Here is a 21,672-nt window from a genome sequence, read left to right on the forward strand (position 1 = left end):
AAGAGTAGTATGTATTACCACCAATAATACAAGCAATGAGACAGAAAGAGTTAAAACAAAAAAGAAAGTATTTTTCCTTTACTGAGGAGTACTATCACCTGCCTTGAAAGCTTGACTGCTTTATTCTTGCTGTTGCCATGACTTTCTAACTTTTCTTGCCAAATTAAACCAAAGGGATATTCTTTGGTAGTAGCAACATCAGACAATTTGGAAATAAGATAGATAAGCTTCACTTATTAAAATTAAGGCTTTTCTTCATTTAATTTCACTGGTCAAGTAAGGTAGAGGTACAAATTACATGTATCTACCTTCATGCTTCATTAAGCTTAAATTAGGGAACAACATTCCAGTTTGCCTGCTGATCTCTGGATCAGGGGAGATGATTGGAAATAAGGGTGATTGGAAATAAGGGTGGTTGGATAATTAGCTGGACAGTCAGACTGAAATAGTTGTGATGAACCCAAACAGGGGCCAACTGGCAGTGTTGTATCTCAGGGTTTGATGTTAGAGCAAATACTGTTTAATGTCTTCATCAGCTGCATGTGAGATGGGACAGAGTATACTCTCAGCAAGTTCATGATGGCAAGCTGGGAGAAGCAGTCAGTGCACTGGATCTATACACACATTCAGCTATTCAGAGACATTGGACAAGCTGGAGAAGCAAGCAGACAAGGATTTGATGAACCACAGTGAAAGCAAACAGAAAGCCTGGGCCGTGGGATGGACAAAGCCCTGCAACAGAACAGCCTGGGGCCAACAGCTTAAGATCAGCTCTGCTAAAATTTCTCAGGGATGTGGAGGACACCACACTGGCCATGAGGCAGCAGTGTCCCTGGCAAGCAAAGAAGCCACTGCATCCTAGGCTGCACAAGCAAGAAGGCAACTAGCAGGTCTGGGGAAGGACCTTGCCCCACTATCCAGGACCTGTGAGATGCACCTGAGTGCTGTCCCCAGCCTGAGGCTCCCACATACAGCACAGGCACTGATGTATTGGAGTAAGTCCTAAAGAAGCCACAAGGTGGCTGGAGGCTGAAGCATGGGTCATCTGATGAGAACCTGCAAGAGCTGTGTCTCTTCAGTCTGGGAAGGGACAACTTTAGTCCCTTTTGGTCCATTTAGTCTCACTGGTGTCTGGAGACACCTAAATGACAAATTGTTCTACAAGGTGCATAATGGAAGGATGAGAGGAAAAGACACAATTTGAACTAAAGTTAGCCTGACTTGATGGAAGGAAAACATTTTTCATCTTAAGGATAGTTAAACATTGACACCAATATCATGCTCAGAGATATTTAAAAACTTACTGGAGGGGTCTTGAAGAACCTGCAACCACAGAACCTGCTTTAATCAGGTCATTGGACTAGATGATCTCTGGGGGTGCCTTCCCTTCTATGTATATGTACTGGTGTGGCTGAGATGGAGTTAATGTTTTTCATATTCATTTTTCATATTCATTTTCATAATTAATTTTGGATATTTGACCAAAATAGTGTTGATATCATACTGATGTTTTAGCTATTGCTGAACAGTGCTTACATACTTCAAAGGCATTCTCTGTTTCCCACTCTGCCCTGCTAGAAGCTGAGGAGTAGCACAGCCAAGACAGCTGAACCTAACTAACCAAAGGGATTTTCCAGACCATACGATGTTGTTCTCAGCAACAAAATCTGGGGAAAAGAATCAGGGGTGGGAAACATTTGGAATTATGGCATTTGCCTTCGCAAGTAACACTTATGTATGATGAGGCCTTGCTTTCTTGGAAATACTTAAATATCTGCCTGCCAATGGGAAGTAGTGAATGAATTCCTTACTTTGCTTGGCTTCACAGAATCACAGAATCACAGAATGTTAGGGATTGGAAGGGACCTCAAAAGATCATCTAGTCCAATCCCCCTGCCGGAGCAGGAACACCAAATGAGGCTACACAGGAAAGCGTCCAGGTGGGTTTTGAATATCTCCAGAGAAGGGGACTCCGCAACCCTCTTGGGCAGCCTGTTCCGTTACCCTCACTGAGAAGAGGTTTATTCTCAAATTTAAGTGGAACCTTTTGTGTTCCAGTTTGAACCCATTACCCCTTGCCCTACCATTGGTTGCCACCAAGAGGAGCCTGTCTCCATCCTCATGACACTCACCCTTTATATATTTATAAACATTAATGAAGTCTCCCCTCAGTCTCCTCTTCTCCAAGCTAAAGAGACCCAGCTCCCTCAGCCTTTCCTCAGAAGGGAGATGTTCCATTCCCTTCATCATCTTTGTTGCCCTACGCTGGACTCTCTCCAGCAGTTCCCTGTCCTTCTTGAACTGAGGGGCCCAGAACTGGACGCAATAATCCAGATGACTTCTCACCAGGGCAGAGTAGAGGGGAAGGAGAACCTCTCTCAACCTACTAACCACTCCCCTTCTAATATGCCCCAGGATGCCGTTGGCCTTCTTGGCCACAAGGGCACAGTGCTGGCTCATGGTCATCCTGCTGTCCACCCAGGTCCCTTTTTCCTACTCTGTTCTCCAATAGGTCATTCCCCAACCGATGTTGGAACCTGAGGTTTTTCCTACCCAGATGCAAGACTCTGCACTTTCCCTTCTTATATTTCCTTAAATTTTTCCTTGCCCAACTCTCCAGACTGTCCAGGTCTCATTGGATGGCAGCACAGCCCTCTGGTGTGTCAGCTACCCCTCCCAGCTTGGTGTCATCAGCAAACTTGCTGACAGTACACTCAATTCCCTCATCTAAGGCTTGTACATGCAGCTCTTGCTTTACCTATTAAACTGCTTTTCCTATTAAACTGCTTTTCCCTCAACCCATGAGTTTTCTCATGTTTATGCTTCCAGTTGTCTTCCCCTTCATACTGTGGGGGAGTGAGCAGGTGGCTGCGTGGGCTTCAATAGCCTACTGGGGCTAGTACACAACTGTATATCATGTTTTGATGATTCCATGATCAATGAAGTTTCTGCACTTTTAAGGTCTATATCTTTTTATGAAATGAAACAGATTTAAATAGACTGAAGCTTTTTTGATTATTTTTACTTTTACAAAAAATACATTGCCCATAATTCATAGTTTTTCAACGATACAACTTCAGTTTTTAGTCTTTTTAACTCTGAACCACCATTTTGCTTTCATATTCCAGTTTCTTCATATTTGCAATCTTCTGCATCATTCTAATGCTTTGCTGAAGTTTCTCTAATCAGTTTCCCAGCTGATTAATTTTCAGTTTTGTGAAAAGTTCCAAATACGTCAAAGAAGCTGCAGTTTTCATAGATCACCATTACGTTCCTTCTCAGAGGTTCATAGGATATTTCAGGCTGGTGGGCACCTGGGGACGTTCAGCCCCAGCTCCGGCCCGGAGTTGGTTCAGACATGGGGTTAGATCAGACTGCTCAGGGCTTCACCCCACACCACAGATGGCTCAATCTCCCTGGGTCTTGGCTCCATGGTTGGGCTGTGCTCATGGGGAAAATGCTTCTTCTCACCTCCAGCTTGAGCCTCTTGTGTTTCAGCTTGTGACACTACCTCTCACCCTCCCCTTATCCACTGCTGTGAAAAGCCCAGCTGCATCTTCTCCATCATTCCTGTCAGTGCTGGGGAATCTGTTGGATGTCTCTAAAGCCACCCCTTTTCCCAGTTGAATCAGTTCCCTGCAGAGAACTGCAGCCTCTTCTCATAGGGCAAGGGCCTCAGCATCCTTTTGATGGCTTCTGCTGGTTTCATTCCAGTATATGTAGGCCCAAAACTGGAAATCATATCTAGATGTACAAGCACTGAATAAAGAGTAACCTCTCAATGCTATACCCCAGTTCGCACTGCCTTGGGTGCTGCTGGTCCTGCTGGCTGCTGAATGGCTCACTCCCACTCATCTTACTGACCAGAAAGGGCCAGGGACACCTCCACAGAACTGCTCCCAGCCCTGGCATCTCTAGAGCATGGTTGCTGTACGGCTCTGGTATTACAGCTCGGTCTCTGTCTTAGTTGAATTTCACAAGGTCATTTGCAGCCCCTTCCTTCTGCATATCCAGGTCCCCAGAAGGCAGCCTGACCCACATGTGTGTTCACAGATCCCCCTTGATGTCATCAGCAAAGTTGATAAGCCTCTGTCTTTTCCTCCAGGACACTAAATATGACAAGTTCCAGGATAGACCCTGCTCTACACTACTTGTTGCCCTCTGAGCCTTACCATCCAACTGGTTGTTTACTGGTTGTCCTCACATCTAGACTGTGATCTCCTAACTTGAATACAAGAACATTGCTACAGTCAAGGTAAACGTCATCTTCTTCCACAGATCCAGTCATTTTAACATCAGGAGCAGTTAGGTTAAAAGTCAGGAAAATCCATGTTGACCGTTTCCAATCAACTTCTCCTTTCTGATTCCAGAAATATGTTCCCAGGGAAATCACTTTGTGATTTTCCTTGATATAAAAGTGAAGCCACAGCCTTTCCCTTATCCACTAAGCAGGTGACCTTGTCATAGAAGGAGATCAGGATAAGCAAGCAGGATCTGCCTTTCATAAACCTATGCTGACTGGGCCAAATCACCTGCTTTTCCTGTATTTATTGTACGATGGCAATCAAGAAGATCTGCACCATAACCTTCCCTGGCACTGAGGTCACACCAATAAGCCTGTAGTTCCCCAGATCCTCCTTCTGGCCCTTCTTGTAGTGGGACATCACTTTTGCTAACTTCCAGTCAACTGGGACCTCTCTGGCTAGCTAGGATTGCTGATAAATGATGGAAAGTGGCTTGGTGAGCACCTCCACCAGCTCCCTCAAGAACTCTTGGGGGGATCCCATCTGGCCCCATAGGCTTATGTATGTCTAAGTGGTGTAGCAGGTTGCTAACTAATTCTCCTTTGATTATAGGGCCTTCATTCTGCTTTCCATCCCTGTCTTCAAGCTCAGGGGGCTGGGTGCCTCAAGCAAAATTGGTCTGACTTATTAAAGACTAATGGAGGCAAAGAAGGTATTAATTACTTCAGCCTTTTCCTCGTCCTCTGTCACTACATTTCTTCCTGCATCCACTAAAGGATGGAAATTCTCCTGAGACCGCCTTTTGTTGCTATTGTATTTATAGAAACATTTTTTTATTGTCTTTTAAAACAGTAGACTGATTAAGTTCTAGCTGGGCTTTGGCCCTTCTCATTTTTTCCTTTCATAACCTGAAAAACCTGACATCTTTATAATCCTCCTGAATTACTCTCCCTTTTTTCCTGAGTTACACCCAAAGATCTCTGTTTAGCCAGGCAGGTCTTCGTCCCAGCTCAAGGTGCCTTGAGGAGTTGCTCAGGTGATCCCAGAAGCAAAGCGCAGAGACAACTGCATAAGTGGCAGCTGTTGTGGTTGCACGTGACAGCTGTGCAACAGGAGCTGCCTGGTGGACACAGAGCTCGCTGTTGCTACCGGAAACAAAATAATGATGCATGCAGTACATAGGTCACCATCGTCTACCTAAAACACCTCTACTATGAAATCTATCCCACTTCAATGTCTGGAATACTTGCTAGGCAGTAGTTCTTTTTGGTTGTTGCAAAAATAAGAAAATACTGTTCAGATGTAATGGAAGTGACTCATAGAATGGACTTGATATTACCAGTAGATTTTCAGATTAACTGAAGAATAACGAAAAATTCTTCTGATCTCTTCTGCATACAATGACATTAAGTATCTGAAATACTAGAAGCTGAAATGTTTCACAAAAAAGAAAAAAAATAGGTACCTTAAGTTTCCATTTGCTTTTTAATATTAGAGACAGACACATTTTTTTTCCATCAAAATTGCTTTTACTGGAAACAGTTATGGAAAAGAACTGCTTACAGCAAACTAGTAGTTTAAAGCTGATGGCAAATATTTCAAAAGAAAACAATGTCTCTTTTTCCCTGAAAGTTCCATGAGATTTTTTTTACCTTGGTAAAACTGATTTATGAAGTGCTTTATGTGTTGTGTGCAAGAAATTAAAACCAAAACCAAAATAATTAAAATGAAGTAAAATTAACCTATTGAGGTAGACAAAGTAACTATGAAACTAGTCCTTTGGAATGGCAACAATATTGAATATCAAACATATTCTAGAGTTTAATAAATGATTATCTGGTATAGGTTGAATTGAATTTCTGTATTGGCAATCAACACAAATATACTTATAGTTTTGCATTCCAACTGTAGTAGTAGTAACAAACTACTCTTGAATGTTCACTTGAACATATATGTATATATATAAATAAGACAAAAGTATACTTTATCCTTCCAATTACTGTTTGTGATTTTGTAACTTGAAAGAAGAAAGTTTTTCTCATGTAGGCATAGAGAAAAATAAAATAACCCGTTGTCAGCAACAGAGATTTTTCAATGTGTTGCTAGCAAAACATGTTTAGCTGCAGTATTGTGCCTCATATATAAATATGATGGAGCACTCTCTTTAGGATGCTTCTCTTCTCTCCTTGTGCATCCCTACCTTCCTCATCTTGTGTATATATATACATATATATACACAAAATATATATGTATATATATGTGTATATGTATACATGCATATATGTATAGATGTGTATATGCGTATACATATGTGCATATATATATACAATATAAATATAGAGGGGGGAGCAGTGGATCTGTTTTTTCAATAGTTGACCAAGGAGATAGACACATGTAACATCAGGAAACAATGAATCACTTACAGACTGTACAGGGACACTAGAAGATGAGCTGACAATTTGTAGATGAGGAAAATCTCATCTCAATATAAAGAAAATCTATACTAGATTTTGGGGTTATTTTAGTAATTTAAAAATAATTTATGACTCTAGTTTACTAGAAACAAATTTGGGATTCTTTCTTAACTTTCTTTGCCTACTTAAATTTGTGACTGTTCTTTATTCTTCATTTATTCTCACTTTGGTTTTGCTTCATGAAATCTGAAATGTAACTAACAGAGTAGTGACAGTGTTACAAAAAAAGCAATTGATAGGGTAAAATGGTATGACTTTTCCAGAAAGAGACTAGATTAATAATTTTATTTTGGATTAGATAAACTGACATAATATAGGCATAGATTTGCAAAGAGACAATTTTAGAACTTCTGAAGGGGAAATAGAAGGATTGGTATGTTGTTCATTTGAGTACTACCAGTATTCATCCTCTCTGAGCTAACCCGAAATGCTTCTGGTACAGGACACCTTGTAACCTGTTGCTGCACTAGTCCACTTGCAGGTACTCCAAACAGCACAATTTCCTGGCTAATTCAGTTTCTTCCAGTCTGCTGAGTGGCAGGAAAGAAACTGAGATCCCGACTAAGATGGTAGCATTAGAAGTAAGAAGGTATACAATTAAATGAAACACCCATATGAATCAAACACTTCCTGTAAATTACTTGGGCAGATTAGAACTTTTTTACTATGTGCCCTTCGAACACGTAGTGCAAATGTTCTATAAACTGGAAAAAGTCATTCTTCTGCCTGTTGAAACTCAGAGGTAAATAACTAATACAATATCCCCTTTTATTCATACAAAGAAACACTTCCGAGGCAAAATATTTGTTAACTGCTGTGTAATTATTTCTGCAGACCAACATTTCAAAAAGACTAAGAGAAATGGTCTTCATGATACTGGCTACATTTTAAACATTTTTCTTAGCTTTTTAGAGGTAAGTAATGCCAGAGAAGATTAAAAGATTGGCAATGGAATGTAGACACTGTCATTAATGGGTCAATGGTTCAAATCTACTCTATGCCAAACATAACTGAAAATTAACACCTGATGGCAGTCACTGAGGGGTGTGAAATGTATTAGTTGTCAGTCAAGTCAATGAGAAGGCTTCATGATTTAAAAAAAAAAAATCGTTTTAGTTTGTAAAATGACAATCACTCGGAAATCTGGGAATTTTTAGGGTAATCAGAGTTTGACTACCTTGAAAGATTTTTCCATAGATCCTCCAACTGAAGACAACTGACAGATAGTCTCTATGTCAGCTTGCTCTAACATTGTGAAGGTATCCTTTTATCCTAAGAGATAAGAACAGGCTCATTTTCAGATATTCAAAAGTCTTTTAAGCAATATAGGTTTTAAACATTTTGGGACAGAGAGGTTCACATGCTCATGCAATTTGTGTCACTGAATCTAGAGAATTCATAGTCCATAGCTAGATCCTGTGAACTGTTAGAGCACAAATAGTCTCTAGTAAATAATAACAGTAATAGTATATCTTTTTATTTGGAAATATAAGATACTGTGGTTTTGTAAAACTGTGAGATTGAGCATTCTTATATAGTCCACAAGAGGATAAATAATTATTACAGATATTCAGGGGATGAATAAGATTTTCACCTGATTTCACTTGTCAGTGAGCCAGATCAACAGAGGTAAGTGGAGACCCCAGCAGGAAAATATGCCAATATTGTCAAATCAAGGAGTTTGATTCTTGTTTTGTTTATACTTATTAATTCAGGCAGAATAATATCGAAGTTACTAGACCTATACGTGGAAATAGACAAATATCTACAGATCAGCTAAGTCTCATCACTGGTCACTAGAAATGAGAAAAATACAAAATTCTATAGCAAGACACTTATTAAAAACAGATAGGCAAGGGTAAATTGCATGATACACTGTACTTTTAAGATCATTTAAGTATAAAGTGAAGCATGTCTTAGAAGTGATGTAATTTTTTATATGGCAGACACTATTGACAGCTCAGGGTGGCCTGTCATGACATGATGGAAATGCTGTGCATATAGCCAAGAGTTTTCTGGATAGTACTCTTTTTAAAAAACACTATGTTTCTCTTGAGGGCATCGTTAAAATGAGGTTTCAAAAGCCTTTTAGATGAGTGTCTCAAAACCGTGATCTTACTTGCGTGCAGTAATGCTGTAAGCAAAATACTGTATGACTCTCTAGAGGGAAGAGAAAATGGGTGATGGGGCATAGCTTGATGTTTTTGAATTATTACTGTTACGCCTGCTGTACTCAAGTTTAATTTCACCTGTTTAGTTCTCATTAAACCCATCATTCGGAGCTACTGTCTGCCAAGATAAATAGGTTCATTTTCTGCTTTTCATATTTTGTCACAAGAAGATATATATACCATGAAATGAAATAGTACTTTCAAAGTATGTCTTTGTAGCTAGAATATTGCACACTGCATATATCTCTACAAGCCCCATCTAGATCAGTTCTTAGTAAGACTATAGTCTAAAGATCTAACCCGCACAACTGTTTTCCTTTGTTGAGGAAACTTGGTTTGTTTATAAAGAAATATATTTATTAGAAGTTTAAAACAAAATATTTACCATAAGCATTTCAGAATAGTAATTTATTTTACAAATGACCACTTCTACTTCCTTAGATGAGTCTTTAAGGTACTGTTGTATAGAGACTATTCTGAAAAACTGGATTCTTCTGTTGTGGTTTCTGGAAGAGAACTATCAGGCTTTGACTTTCCACGTGTTAATATCTTAAAGACAGAATCATAGAACAGTTTGAGTTGGAAGGCTCCATTGAAGGTCATCTAGTTCAACTTCCCCTGCAAGAAGCATGGACATCAACTAGATCAGGTTACTCAGAGCCCTGTCCAGCCTGGCCTTGAATGTCTCCAGGGATGGGGCATCTACCACCTCCCTGGGCAATCTGTGCCAATGCTTCACCACTCTCATTGTAAAGCATATCTTCCCCACATCTAGTCTGAATCTCCCTTCTTTTAGTTTAAAACCATTATCCCTTGTCCTACCACCTCAGGCCCTACTAAAAAATCTGTCCCTGTCTTTCTTATAGTCCCCCTTTAACTCTTCTCTTATGTAAGTGGAAATAGTCAGTGGAAACAGTTGTCGAGATCAGCTGATCGGGACCAGCTCGTCCGGAGCCGTCAGAGTGATCTCGAGGTAAGGAGAAGCGTGGGGGTGGGTTTTGGTTTTGGGACCCGGAAGCCCCCGGCAGCCCTTGCGAGAGCGGCTGACGTGGCGTGGGCGTTACCACGGGGACGGCAACCACACCCCCGCCCCTCGCCTTGAAAAAACTTCAAGGAGTCGCTGCCCACCAGGCGCTGGGAAAGGCAACCAGCTGTGATGAGGGTGAGTATCACCTACACTGTGCTGCAGCGGCAGGTGGGGTAGCTTGTGCAGTAGGGCGCGGAGACTATCACTCCTCGCTTGTTAGACTCTCTTACCTACTGCCAGTGTCCCTGACCGTTGCCGACCATGGTCTCCTCCAGGAAGAGGGCTTGCCTAAAGAAGACTGTGTTGACTCAGACGGAGCTACTGCCTCGAACCATGGCTGTCCAGGTGTCCGGCTGCAGGGAGTGCCAGAGCCTGCTGCTGCCGGGGGAGGGAGGCCAGCATTCAGCCTGTGTGAGGTGTGAGCAGGTGCAAGATCTGCTTGTCATGGTTGCAAAACTTAAGGAGGAGATTGAGACACTGAGGTCCATCAAGGAATGTGAAAGGGAGATCGACTGGTGGAGTAACTCCCTGGCGTGCCAGGCAGACAGGCCCCAAGGGGGAACCCCCCAAAATGTGATGGACCCCCTGCCCTGTCGGGCAGAGAAGGAAGATCTGAGAGAGCCCCTGCCCTGTCACTGTCGGGCAGAAGTAGGGGGCCAAACAGCTGAGGAGGGTTGGAAGCGAGTTCTAGTTAGGTGTCGCGGGCAACCCCCCTCCCTACCTGCTTTGCTTCCCTGGGTGCCCCTCCGTAATAGGTTTGAGGCCCTGGATATTGAAGAAGATGTAGGTGGGGATGTGGTGCAAGGGCCGCCTACGAGGTCACATAGGAAGAGGCGATCGATTCCACGCCTCAAGACTGCCTCCAATAAAAAAGAAAGAAGGGTAATTGTGGTAAGCAATTCCCTTCTGAGAGGGACGGAGGGCCCGATATGCAGAGCTGACCCTCAGCATCGGGAAGTTTGTAGCCTACCTGGAGCTCAGATCAGGGACATCGCCAGGGCGCTCCCCAACCTGGTGCACCCAACAGACTACTACCCCCTACTGATCTTCCAGACAGATGGGGAGGAAGCAGCATCCCGTAGTCTGAGGGAAATGAAGAAAGACTTCAAGGCCTTGGGACGAATGGTGAAAGAGTCTTGGGCTCAAGTTATCTTCTCTTCCCTCTTTCCATTTTTGGGTGATGATGTGGGGTGGAATAGAAAAATTAAGTCCGTAAATGATTGGCTTCAAGGCTGGTGCTACAGACAGGGCTTTGGATTCTTTGATAATGGCTGGGTTTATAAGACACCAGTCCGGTCAGTGATATGTGGGAAAGGTTTATCCCACAGGGGTAAAAGGATGCTGGGACAGGAATTAGCAGGGCTCATTTGGAGGGCTTTAAACTAGATTTGAAGGGGGATGGGGTTGTAGCTGGGCTTGCATCAGTGGGGCAGCATGCTGGAATCCATAAAGACCGGGAGGCCCCTCAGGCTCCTAGGGTGAAATCAGTGTACTCGGCTCGCTCCCTGAAATGCCTGTACACCAATGCGCGCAGCATGGGGAATAAGCAGGAGGAGTTAGAAACCTGCGTTCAGTCAGGAGATTATGATCTGGTGGCATTAACAGAGACATGGCGGGACAGCTCACATGACTGGAATGTGGTCATGGATGGCTATGTCCTTTTCAGGAAAGACAGGCCAGCCAAGCGTGGTGGTGGAGTTACTCTTTATGTGAGAGAGCAACTACAATGTACAGAGTACTGTCCAGGTGCGGTTGAGGAGCAAGTTGAGAGTCTGCGGGTGAGAATTAAGGGGCAGCTGGCAGGGGTGACACTGTTGTGGGAGTCTATTACAGGCCACCAGATCAGAGTGAGGATGTTGATGAGGCCTTCTACGGGCAGCTGAGCGTGGCCTCACAGTCACAGGCTCTGATTGTTATGGGGGATTTTAACTACCCTGATGTTTGCTGGAAGGACTACTCAGACAGCCAGCCAGCCTCAGTCTAGGAGGTTCCTCCAATGCATTGACGATAACTTTCTGATGCAAATGGTGGAGGAGCCGACTAGGAGAGGTGCACTGCTGGATCTCGTCCTCGCTAAAAAGGAGGGTCTGGTTGAAGCAGTAAAGGTGGGGGGCTGCCTTGGTTGCAGTGACCATGAAATGGTGGAGTTCAGTATCTCCTGTGGTGGGAGCAGAATATTGAGCAGAATTGCAACCCTGGACTTCAGCAGGGCCGACTTTGGCCTGTTCAAACAATTGCTGGGGGAAATCCCGTGGGCAAGGCTGCTAGAAGGTAAAGGGGCCCAAGACAGTTGGTTAACATTCAGAGACTTCTTCTACCAAGCTCAAGATCAGTGCATCCCGACGCACAGGAAGTCAAGGAAGGGAGCCAGGAAACATGCGTGGTTAAACAGGGAACTGCTGGGCAAACTCAAGTGGAAGAGGAGGGTTTACAAATCATGGAAGGAGGGGCTGGCCACTTGGGAAGAATATAAGGCTGTTGTCAGAGGATGTAGGGAGGCAACTAGGAAAGCTAAGGCCTCCTTAGAGTTAAACCTGGCGAGAGGGGTCAAGGACAACAGAAAGAGCTTCTTCAAATACAGGGCAGATAAAACTAATGCCAGACACAATGTAGGCCCACTGATGAATGGAGTGGGTGCCCTGGTGACAGAAGATACAGAGAAGGCAGAATTACTGAATGCCTTCTTTGTCTCTGTCTACTCTGCCGGAGGCTGTCCTGAGGAGCCCCGTACCCCTGAGGCCCAAGAGGAAATCAGGACAATGGAGGAGTCTGCCTTCATTGATGAGGACTGGGTTAGGGACCAGTTAAGCAATCTGGACATCCATAAATCCATGGGTCCAGATGGGATGCACTCGCGGGTGCTGAGGGACCTGGCTGAAGTCCTTGCTGGACCGCTCTCCATCATCTTTGCCAAGTCTTGGGAAACGGGAGAGGTGCCTGAGGACTGGAGGAAAGCAAATGTCACTCCAGTCTTCAAAAAGGGCAAGAAGGAGGACTCGGGCAACTATAGACCGGTCAGTCTCACCTCCATCCCAGGGAAAGTGATGGAACACCTTATCCTTGGTGCCATCTCAAGACATATCAAGGATAAGAGTGTCATCAGGGACCGTCAACATGGCTTCACCAAGGGGAAGTCATACTTAACTAACCTCATAGCCTTTTATGAAGACGTAACAAGGTGGATTGACGATGGCAGAGCAGTGGATGTGGTCTACCTTGACTTAGTAAAGCATTTGACACTGTCTCCCACAGCATCCTCATGGCAAAACTGAGGAAGTGTGGACTGGACCATCGGGTAGTGAGGTGGACCGCAAACTGGCTGAAGGAAAGAAGCCAGAGAGTCGTGGTCAATGGGGCAGAGTCTGGTTGGAGGCCTGTATCTAGTGGAGTGCCTCAAGGGTCAGTTCTGGGACCAATACTATTCAATGTATTCATCAATGACTTGGATGAGGGAATTGAGTGTACTATCAGCAAGTTTGCTGATGACACCAAGCTGACACACCAGAGGGCTGTGCTGCCATCCAGCGAGATCTGGACAGGCTAGAGAGTTGGGCGGGGAAAAATTTAAGGAAATATAACAAGGGGAAATGTAGAGTCTTGCATCTGGGCAGGAACAACCCCAGGTTCCAGTATAGGTTGGGTAATGACCTACTAGAGAGCAGCGTAGGGGAAAGGGACCTGGGGGTCCTGGTGGACAGCAGGATGACCATAAGCCAGCACTGTGCCCTTGTGGCCAAGAAGGCCAATGGCATCCTGGGGTGTATTAGAAGGGGGGTGGTTAGTAGGTCGAGAGAGGTTCTCCTTCCCCTCTACTCTGCCCTGGTGAGACCTCATCTGGAATATTGTGTGCAGTTTTGGGCCCCTCAGTTCAAGAAGGATAGGGAACTGCTGGAGAGAGTCCAGCGCAGGGCCACAAAGATGATTAAGGGAGTGGAGCATCTCCCTTGTGAGGAAAGGCTGAGGGAGCTGGGTCTCTTTAGCTTGGAGAAGAGGAGACTGAGGGGAGACCTCATCAATGTTTATAAATATATAAAGGGTGGGTGTCACGAGGATGGAGCCAGGCTCTTCTCGGTGACAACCAACAGTAAGACAAGGGGTAATGGGTTCAAGCTGGAACACAAGAGGTTCCACTTAAATGTGAGAAGAAACTTCTTCTCATTGAGGGTGACAGAACACTGGAACAGGCTGCCCAGGGAGGTTGTGGATTCTCCTTCTCTGGAGACATTCAAAACCCGCCTGGACGCCTTCCTGTGTAACCTCATCTAGGTGTCCCTGCTCTGGCAGGGGGATTGGACTAGATGATCTTTCGAGGTCCCTTCCAATCCCTAACATTCTGTGATTCTCTGATTCTGTGATTTCCCTTACTCTGCAAAAAAATGTATATAAAAAGATAACAGATTGTTTAAGATAATAAAGCCTTGCTTGCAAAGTACATGGTGCCAGAAATGATCATTTATCTAAAATATAAAGAAAAGTTTCACATTTAAAATTTGTATTTGCAGATTCCTTGTTGTGAATGAAATAGCATTTGTGAAATAACACTAAAGGGCATAACATGAAGAGAATGTGCTGTCAGGTGGATCTTTGGAAGAAAACTGAAGGTTTTTTTGCTTGTTTGTTTTCTCTTTTCTTTTTGTGCTTTACAACGATAAAAAAAAAAAGATACAATATTTGTTTTATGTGTTTAGATCATCAGAGTTGTAATTCTATTATACAATCAGAGTAAAAATTATAATTTCATCTCTACACAATATAGTTGACTGTGGTGAATATGTACATACACACTTCTTTTTTTTAGTGGAAAGAATATTGGAAGTGTTCATAGAACTGCTTTTTCGGTTTTGATGAATTTAAGGGAGAATGAGTTAACATCTACACTGTTATACTATGGACTTTGTTTCTCCTGGAAATGGCATATTGCTCAGACAGTTGTAAATTCAACCATCTTTTCTGACCACACTTAATGAACGTAAACAGAAAATGACAGATGAATGAAAGTAATTAATAAGAATAATAATAATTGTTAATAATATTGTGGTTGTGAAATCTCCAGACCTCCGGACCTCCAGAGGTCCCTCTAAACCTCAACTAGTATATGGTTCTGTGAAAAACTAATAAAAAATCATCAGTGCAAGCACTGTACTTTCTTGCTCTTACATTTACTCTAACTCACAAAAGAGAACTTGTGAGGAAAATAAGAAGATGCAGCTAGGTCAGGGGAAAATCACAGAAAATCAGTTAGTGGAAAATGTACATTTCTGTATTCAGTGGACCCTCACAGGTCTTTCATGTGTGAGTCTATTTTATTTTTTTTTTAATTTCTTCATATTTCTGAAATCCACAGTCTGTTGTGATGATGAACTGATGATGTATCACAGGTTACCCTGCACAATATCTGTGAAATACTGATAGGACTTTCTGCAGTGCAGTAGTATGAAATGTCTTTAAATACTTACGTCCTATAAAAACTGGTAACTCTTGAAGAAAGCTACAAGCATAAGACATTTCATTTACCTCAGATGCCCAAGTGCTTCAAGAAAAGGGACTACTATGCTAGCTGTCACTAAAGCAACATTTTTAAAGCTAAGTGCTCTAAGGTCTTACTGGGCGTATTGGCACAAAACTGAAAGGTTTGTTTGCCTCAGGTTCTAAAAAATGGTTTAGGCCACATGGGTTCTGAACCTAATTCTATTTCAGACTGAGTAGGGGTTCAGTGATGATAGTGTAGCTAGATAACTACCATATCCCTTCATCAACTGAAGGGTATGAACAGCTGTGGCAAGTGATTTGAGAAATCTGTCAAAATTATATTGGGTAATTCAATCTTAATATGATTTTTTAAAAACTAAATATTTAATATGAAAAGGTTTGCTTTTGGTTTTGATACAGAAAACTTTTATTACTTTCAGATACATACTTTCCTTTTTTATTCTAAACTTTTTTTTTTGTTTCCTTTTTTCCAGATATATCCTTTTTCTTTTTCTGGGTATTCTGTCTCCCTGTTTTTCAGACACTGCCCTAAAACACAGGTATTCAGCTTCATTCTTTCACTTTATGATCAGTAGTTCTGGTAGTTTCTTTCTAAGGGTGTAAGCTGTTGATCGAGTTCTCAACAGCCACATTTGTCTTGTTCAGGTCTAAGCTTCAGAAAGGGAAGACAGCTAGGAGTGCAGAAAAAGCTGGTTGTATATTTCAGTTGATGTAAACCAACATCCATATAAGGTTGTTTCAGCCACCAGGATGTCCATGGGAGTCAAAGATCTCATACAAACAAGGATAATTTCTCAGAAGTCACCCGCTGAAGGGTGATGATATTGTAAAATATATGGAATGTTACTGAAGCTCCAGAGATGTATTTACTAAAATGTGTAAGATGATGACAACAGCATTAGATGACTTCTGATAATGATGTGCAATGACATGTTCTGATATTATTACAGTAATGACAGAAGCTATCAAAATACAACCATATGATTTACTGTAATTTAATGACTCTGTGCTTTCAAGCTCGCGTTCTGTTACTTTAGAGATAGTTTCATTTCAATGATGATTAGAGTTCAAGTTTCAGAGACACTAGGAAATTACATTTCCTACTTGAATTCTGAGGAAAAAAGTATATCAGAAGAGTCGAACCAGAAAGAAAAGAAAAAAGTGTACACACACATACATATGAGAACCAAGCTCAACTGAATATTTGATCACCAGGATAATAATTTTAGAAAGATACTTCCAGAGATTATGTCCCCTGTTTGTTGAGACTGCCAAATTCTATTGATATGTAGGCCCACTGATGAATGGGGTGAGTGCCCTGGTGACAGAAGATACAGAGAAGGCAGAGTTACTGAATACCTTCTTTGTCTCTGTCTACTCTGCCGGAGGCTGTCCTGAGGAGCCCCGTACCCCTGAGGCCCCAGAGGAAGGCAGGGCAATGGGGGAGTTTGCCTTGGTTGATGAGGACTGGGTTAGGGAGCAATTAAGCAATCTGGACATCCACAAATCCATGGGTCCAGATGGGATGCACCTGTGGGTGCTGAGGGAGCTGGCTGAGGTCATTGTTAGGCCACTCTCCATCAACTTTGCCAAATCTTGGGAAATGGGAGAGGTGCCTGAGGACTGGAGGAAAGCAAATGTCACTCCGGTCTTCAAAAAGAGCAAGAAGGAGGACCTGGGTAACTATAGACCGGTCAGCCTCACCTCCATCCCAGGGAAAGTGATGGAACACCTTATCCTTGGTGCCATCTCAAGGCATATCAAGGATAAGAGGGTCATCAGGGGCAGTCAACATGGCTTCACCAAGGGGAAGTCATACTTAACTAACCTCATAGCCTTTTATGAGCATATAATAAGGTGGATTGATGATGGCAAAGCAGTGGACATGGCCTGTCTTGATTTCAGTAAAGCATTTGAAAAAGTTTCCCACAGCATCCTTGCTGCTAAACTGAAGACGTGTGATCTGGATGATCGGGTAGTGAGGTGGACTGTGAAGTGGCTGAAGGAAAGAAGCCAGAGAGTCGTGGTCAATGGGGCAGAGTCTAGTCTGAGGCCTGTTTCTAGTGGAGTCCCTCAAGGGTCAGTACTGGGGCCAGTATTATTCAATATATTCATCAATGACTTGGATGAGGGAATAGAGTGCACTGTCAGCAAGTTTGCTGATGACACCAAGCTGGGAGGAGTGGCTGACATGCCAGAAGGCTGTGCTGCCATCCAACAAGACCTGGACAGGCTGGAGAGTTGGGCAGGGAAAAATTTAAGGAAATATAAGAAGGGAAAGTGCAGAGTCTTGCATCTGGGTAGGAACAACCCCAGGTTCCAGTATAGGTTGGGTAATGACTTACTAGAGAGCAGAGTAGGAGAAAGGGACCTGGGGGTCCTGGTGGACAGCAGGATGACCATGAGCCAGCACTGTGCCCTTGTGGCCAAGAAGGCCAATGGCATCCTGGGGCGTATTAGGAGGGGAGTGGTTAGTAGGTCGAGAGAGGTTCTCCTTCCCCTCTACTCTGCCCTGGTGAGACCTCATCTGGAATATTGTGTGCAGTTTTGGGCCCCTCAGTTCAAGAAGGACAGGGAACTGCTGGAGAGAGTCCAGCACAGGGCAACAAAGATGATTAAGGGAATGGAGCATCTCCCTTGTGAGGAAAGGCTGAGGGAGCTGGGTCTCTTTAGCTTGGAGAAGAGGAGACTGAGGGGAGACCTCATCAATGTTTATAAATACATAAAGGGTGAGTGTCATGAAGGTGGAGCCAGGCTCTTCTCGGTGACAACCAATGATAGGACAAGGGGCAATGGGTATAAAGTGGAACACAGGAGGTTCCAATTTAATTTGAGAAGAAACTTCTTCACAGTGAGGATGATGGAGCACTGGAACAGGCTGCCCAGGGAGATTGTGGAGTTTCCTTCTCCAGAGACATTGAAAACCCGCCTGGATGCCTTCCTGTGTAACCTCATCTAGGTGTCCCTGCTCTGGCATGGGGATTGGACTAGAAGATCTTTTGAGGTCCCTTCCAATCCCTAACATTCTGTGATTCTGTGATTCTGTGATATTAGTAATTCTGTCTCTTTTTCTGGCACAATGTATTTGCCAGAGGGGGAAAAAACTCAACAGTTTCTTACACAGACTTCCATAAACACTTCCTCCTTTAAACTTTGAAATCTAAGAATGTAATACTATAATTAATTTATGAAATATTATGCTGTAAATGCCTTCACAGCCAAGATAAGTATAGCCAGCATCCCTCTAAACTTAAGACCATCTCAGCCAGTTAGATCCTTTCTCTTTTTTCTCTCTAGTATATATACAGACAATAGTAAATGAGGATCAAATATTAATTTCCAGACAAGTACCACATCCATGAGACTATGAATGGTGGTTTAAGGTAGTTTTGTTTTCTATCTGTCACAGTCTTGTTATGTAAAATTGAACAAGTCCTTAACTTTCCATACCCATCTTTCCCTTTTTGTGGAAAGCAGTCAATACCAACTGCCTTACGTGGATATTAAATTTGTTATGTTTACAACTCATATGAATCTGAGTGTTCTATGGTTCTTGTCTTGATGTTTAGTCTTCCCAAGAATAGTCTGTCTAAAAGTCATAGCTTTATAATTCTTTCCATGAAACTTGTTACTTATGTATCAAAGCAAGGTCTATAGACCAGTATCAACTTGTAACTATTTATTTATATTTTGCTTGCCTGAATGTAGCTATATGAATTACACTAGCAGGTTTTCAGGAGGTACAAATTTCCATGAGGAAATCTTATCTTTTACATTAACATTTTAGTGGGACTCTGAATTTGTAAATCTGTTTTTTCAAAGTGGAAGGTTGGTTTGGTTTGTGTTTGTTTGTTTTAAAGATGCTAAGTTCATTAAATATTTGTGTATCTCGTACCTGGTACAATGAAAGAAAATCATAGAATAATAGAATTGTTTTGATTAGAAAAGACCTTTAAGATCATCAAGTCCAACCGTTAACCTAGCACTGCCAAGTCCACCTCTAAACCATGTCCCTAAGAACTTCATCTACCTGTCTCCTAAACACCTCCAGGGATGGTGCCTCAACCACTTCCCTGGGCAGCCTGTTCCAATGCCTAACAAGTCTTTCAGTGAAGAAATTATGCCTAATATCCAATCTGAACCTCCCCTGGCAAACCTGAAGCTATTTCCTCTTGTCCTATCACTTGTTACTTGGGAGAAGAGACCAACACCCACCTCACTACAACCTCCTTTCAGGTAGTTGTGGAGAGCGATAAGGTCTCCCCTGAGCCTCCTTTTCTCCAGGCTAAACAAACTCAGTTCCCTCAGCTGCTCATCGTAAGCTCGTGCTCTGGACCCTTCACCAGTTTGTTGCCCTTCTTTGGGCATGCTCCAGCATCCCAGTTTCCTTCTCGTAGTGCGAGGCCCAAAACTGAACACCGTATTTGAGGTATGGCCTCACCAGTGCTGAGTACAGGGGGATGATCGCTTCCCTAGCCCTCCTGGTCACACTGTTTCTGATATAAGCCAGAGTGCTTCTTGGCCACCTGGGCACACTGCTGGCTCATACTCAGCTGTCTGTCGACCAAAAACTCCAGGTTCTTTTTCTCTGGGGCAGCTTTCCAGCCACTCTTCCCCAAACCTATAGCATTGCATCGTTGCTGTGACACCAGTGCAGGACCTGGCACTTGGCCTTGGTGAACCTCATAAACTTGGCATTAGCCCATCCATCCAGCTTGTCCAGATCCCTCTGTAGAGTGTTTCTACCCTCAAGAAGTTCAACATTGCCACCCAACTTGGTGTTGTCTGCGAACTTACAGAGGGTGCAGTCAATCCCCTCATCCAGATCATTGATAAAGAGATTAAAGACAACTGACCCCAGTAGTGAGCCTGGAGAACACCGCTCGTGACTGCCTGTCAACTGGATTTAACTCCATTCACCACAACTCTTTGGGCCTGGCCATCCAGCCTGTTCCTTACCAAGAGAAGAGTACACCCATCCAAGCCATGAGCAGCCCATTTCTCCAGAAGAATGCTGTGGGAAACAGCGTGAAAGGCTTTACTAAAATCCAGATAAACCACATCCACAGCTTTTCCCTCATCCACTAAGCAGGTCACCTTGTCATAGAAGGAGATCAGGATAAGCAAGTAAGACCTGCCTTTCTAAAACTCATGATGACTGGGCCTGATTGCCTGGTTGCCCTGTATGGGCCATGTGATGGCACTCAGGATGATCTGCTCTGTTACCTTCCCTGGCACCAAGGTCCAACTGTCAGGCCTGTAGCTCCCCAGATCCTCCCTCTGTCCTTTCTGGTAGATGGGTGTCACGTTTACTATCCTTCAGTCAACGGAGACCTCCCTGGTTAGCCAAGACTGCTGATAAATGATAGAAAGAGGCTTGGTGAGCACTGCTACCAGCTTCCTAAGTACCTTTGGGTGGATTCTATCTGGCCCCATAGACTTGTGCACGTCTAAGTGGTTTAGCAGGTTGATAAACATTTCTCCCTGGATTATGGGGGTTTTATTCTGCTCCCCATCCCTGTCTTCCAGTTCAGCACTCATTGCTGTTTTAGAAACGCATGTTCCATTATTTATTTGTGCATCTATCCTAAGGTACTCAGTTGCAAAAAAAAGATACTCCAACAAAAGTACCTACACAAATATAAAGTAGTTAGTGACCTGGTTGTTAACTTTTTTTCCAGCTTCAAGGCAGAGAAATCAAGAAAGAATCTGAAAGATAACAACACATATATTATTCTGTTATACCAGAATCAATAAACAAATTAGATTCATGTGCAGCAAGTTGCCTTTTAATCTGATATGAGTTCCTCAGCAGCAGTGAATGTAAGTTTCATTCATATCAATAAAATACTTGAATCTTCTAAGATGTGTAGGAGCTTCATTTTGAATTCAAAGTATTCCCTTAAAACACTAGAAAGCAATATTTTGTAGAGACATTCATCATATACCAGCAAGTACTCAAACCAGTTGAAAACAGCTCAATTACTGGATATTTAACAAGTCAACACAAGACAACCAAATGAAAGCAACAATAATGTGAGGACAGAAACTTGCAATTATATGTTACAGGTTTAATCTTCACAGCTAGGAAAAATGCAGTCCTGATTGTATTTGTTCATATTTACAAAGTCACACTGAACTGGTAAAAAAAGATTAAGGCAAAAACAGAACAGAGAAATAAATTAAAACAAACTGCAAAGTAACATTTGGAGTCCTCAATGGAAACTTCCATGTTTACACAGGAGATTTCATGTGTTATGAAGAAA

The 21,672-nt window shown here is 42.9% G+C and overlaps 1 pseudogene; it reads left to right on the forward strand.

Moving 5' to 3' along the window:
* Window positions 1-12,537: 12,537 nt before the first annotated feature.
* Window positions 12,538-21,672, forward strand: part of LOC136002097 (E3 ubiquitin-protein ligase Topors-like) — a 101,829-nt pseudogene continuing 92,694 nt past the window's right edge.

The sequence above is a fragment of the Caloenas nicobarica genome, chromosome Z (genome assembly GCF_036013445.1).
Source record: "Caloenas nicobarica isolate bCalNic1 chromosome Z, bCalNic1.hap1, whole genome shotgun sequence".
Taxonomy (NCBI): domain Eukaryota; kingdom Metazoa; phylum Chordata; class Aves; order Columbiformes; family Columbidae; genus Caloenas; species Caloenas nicobarica.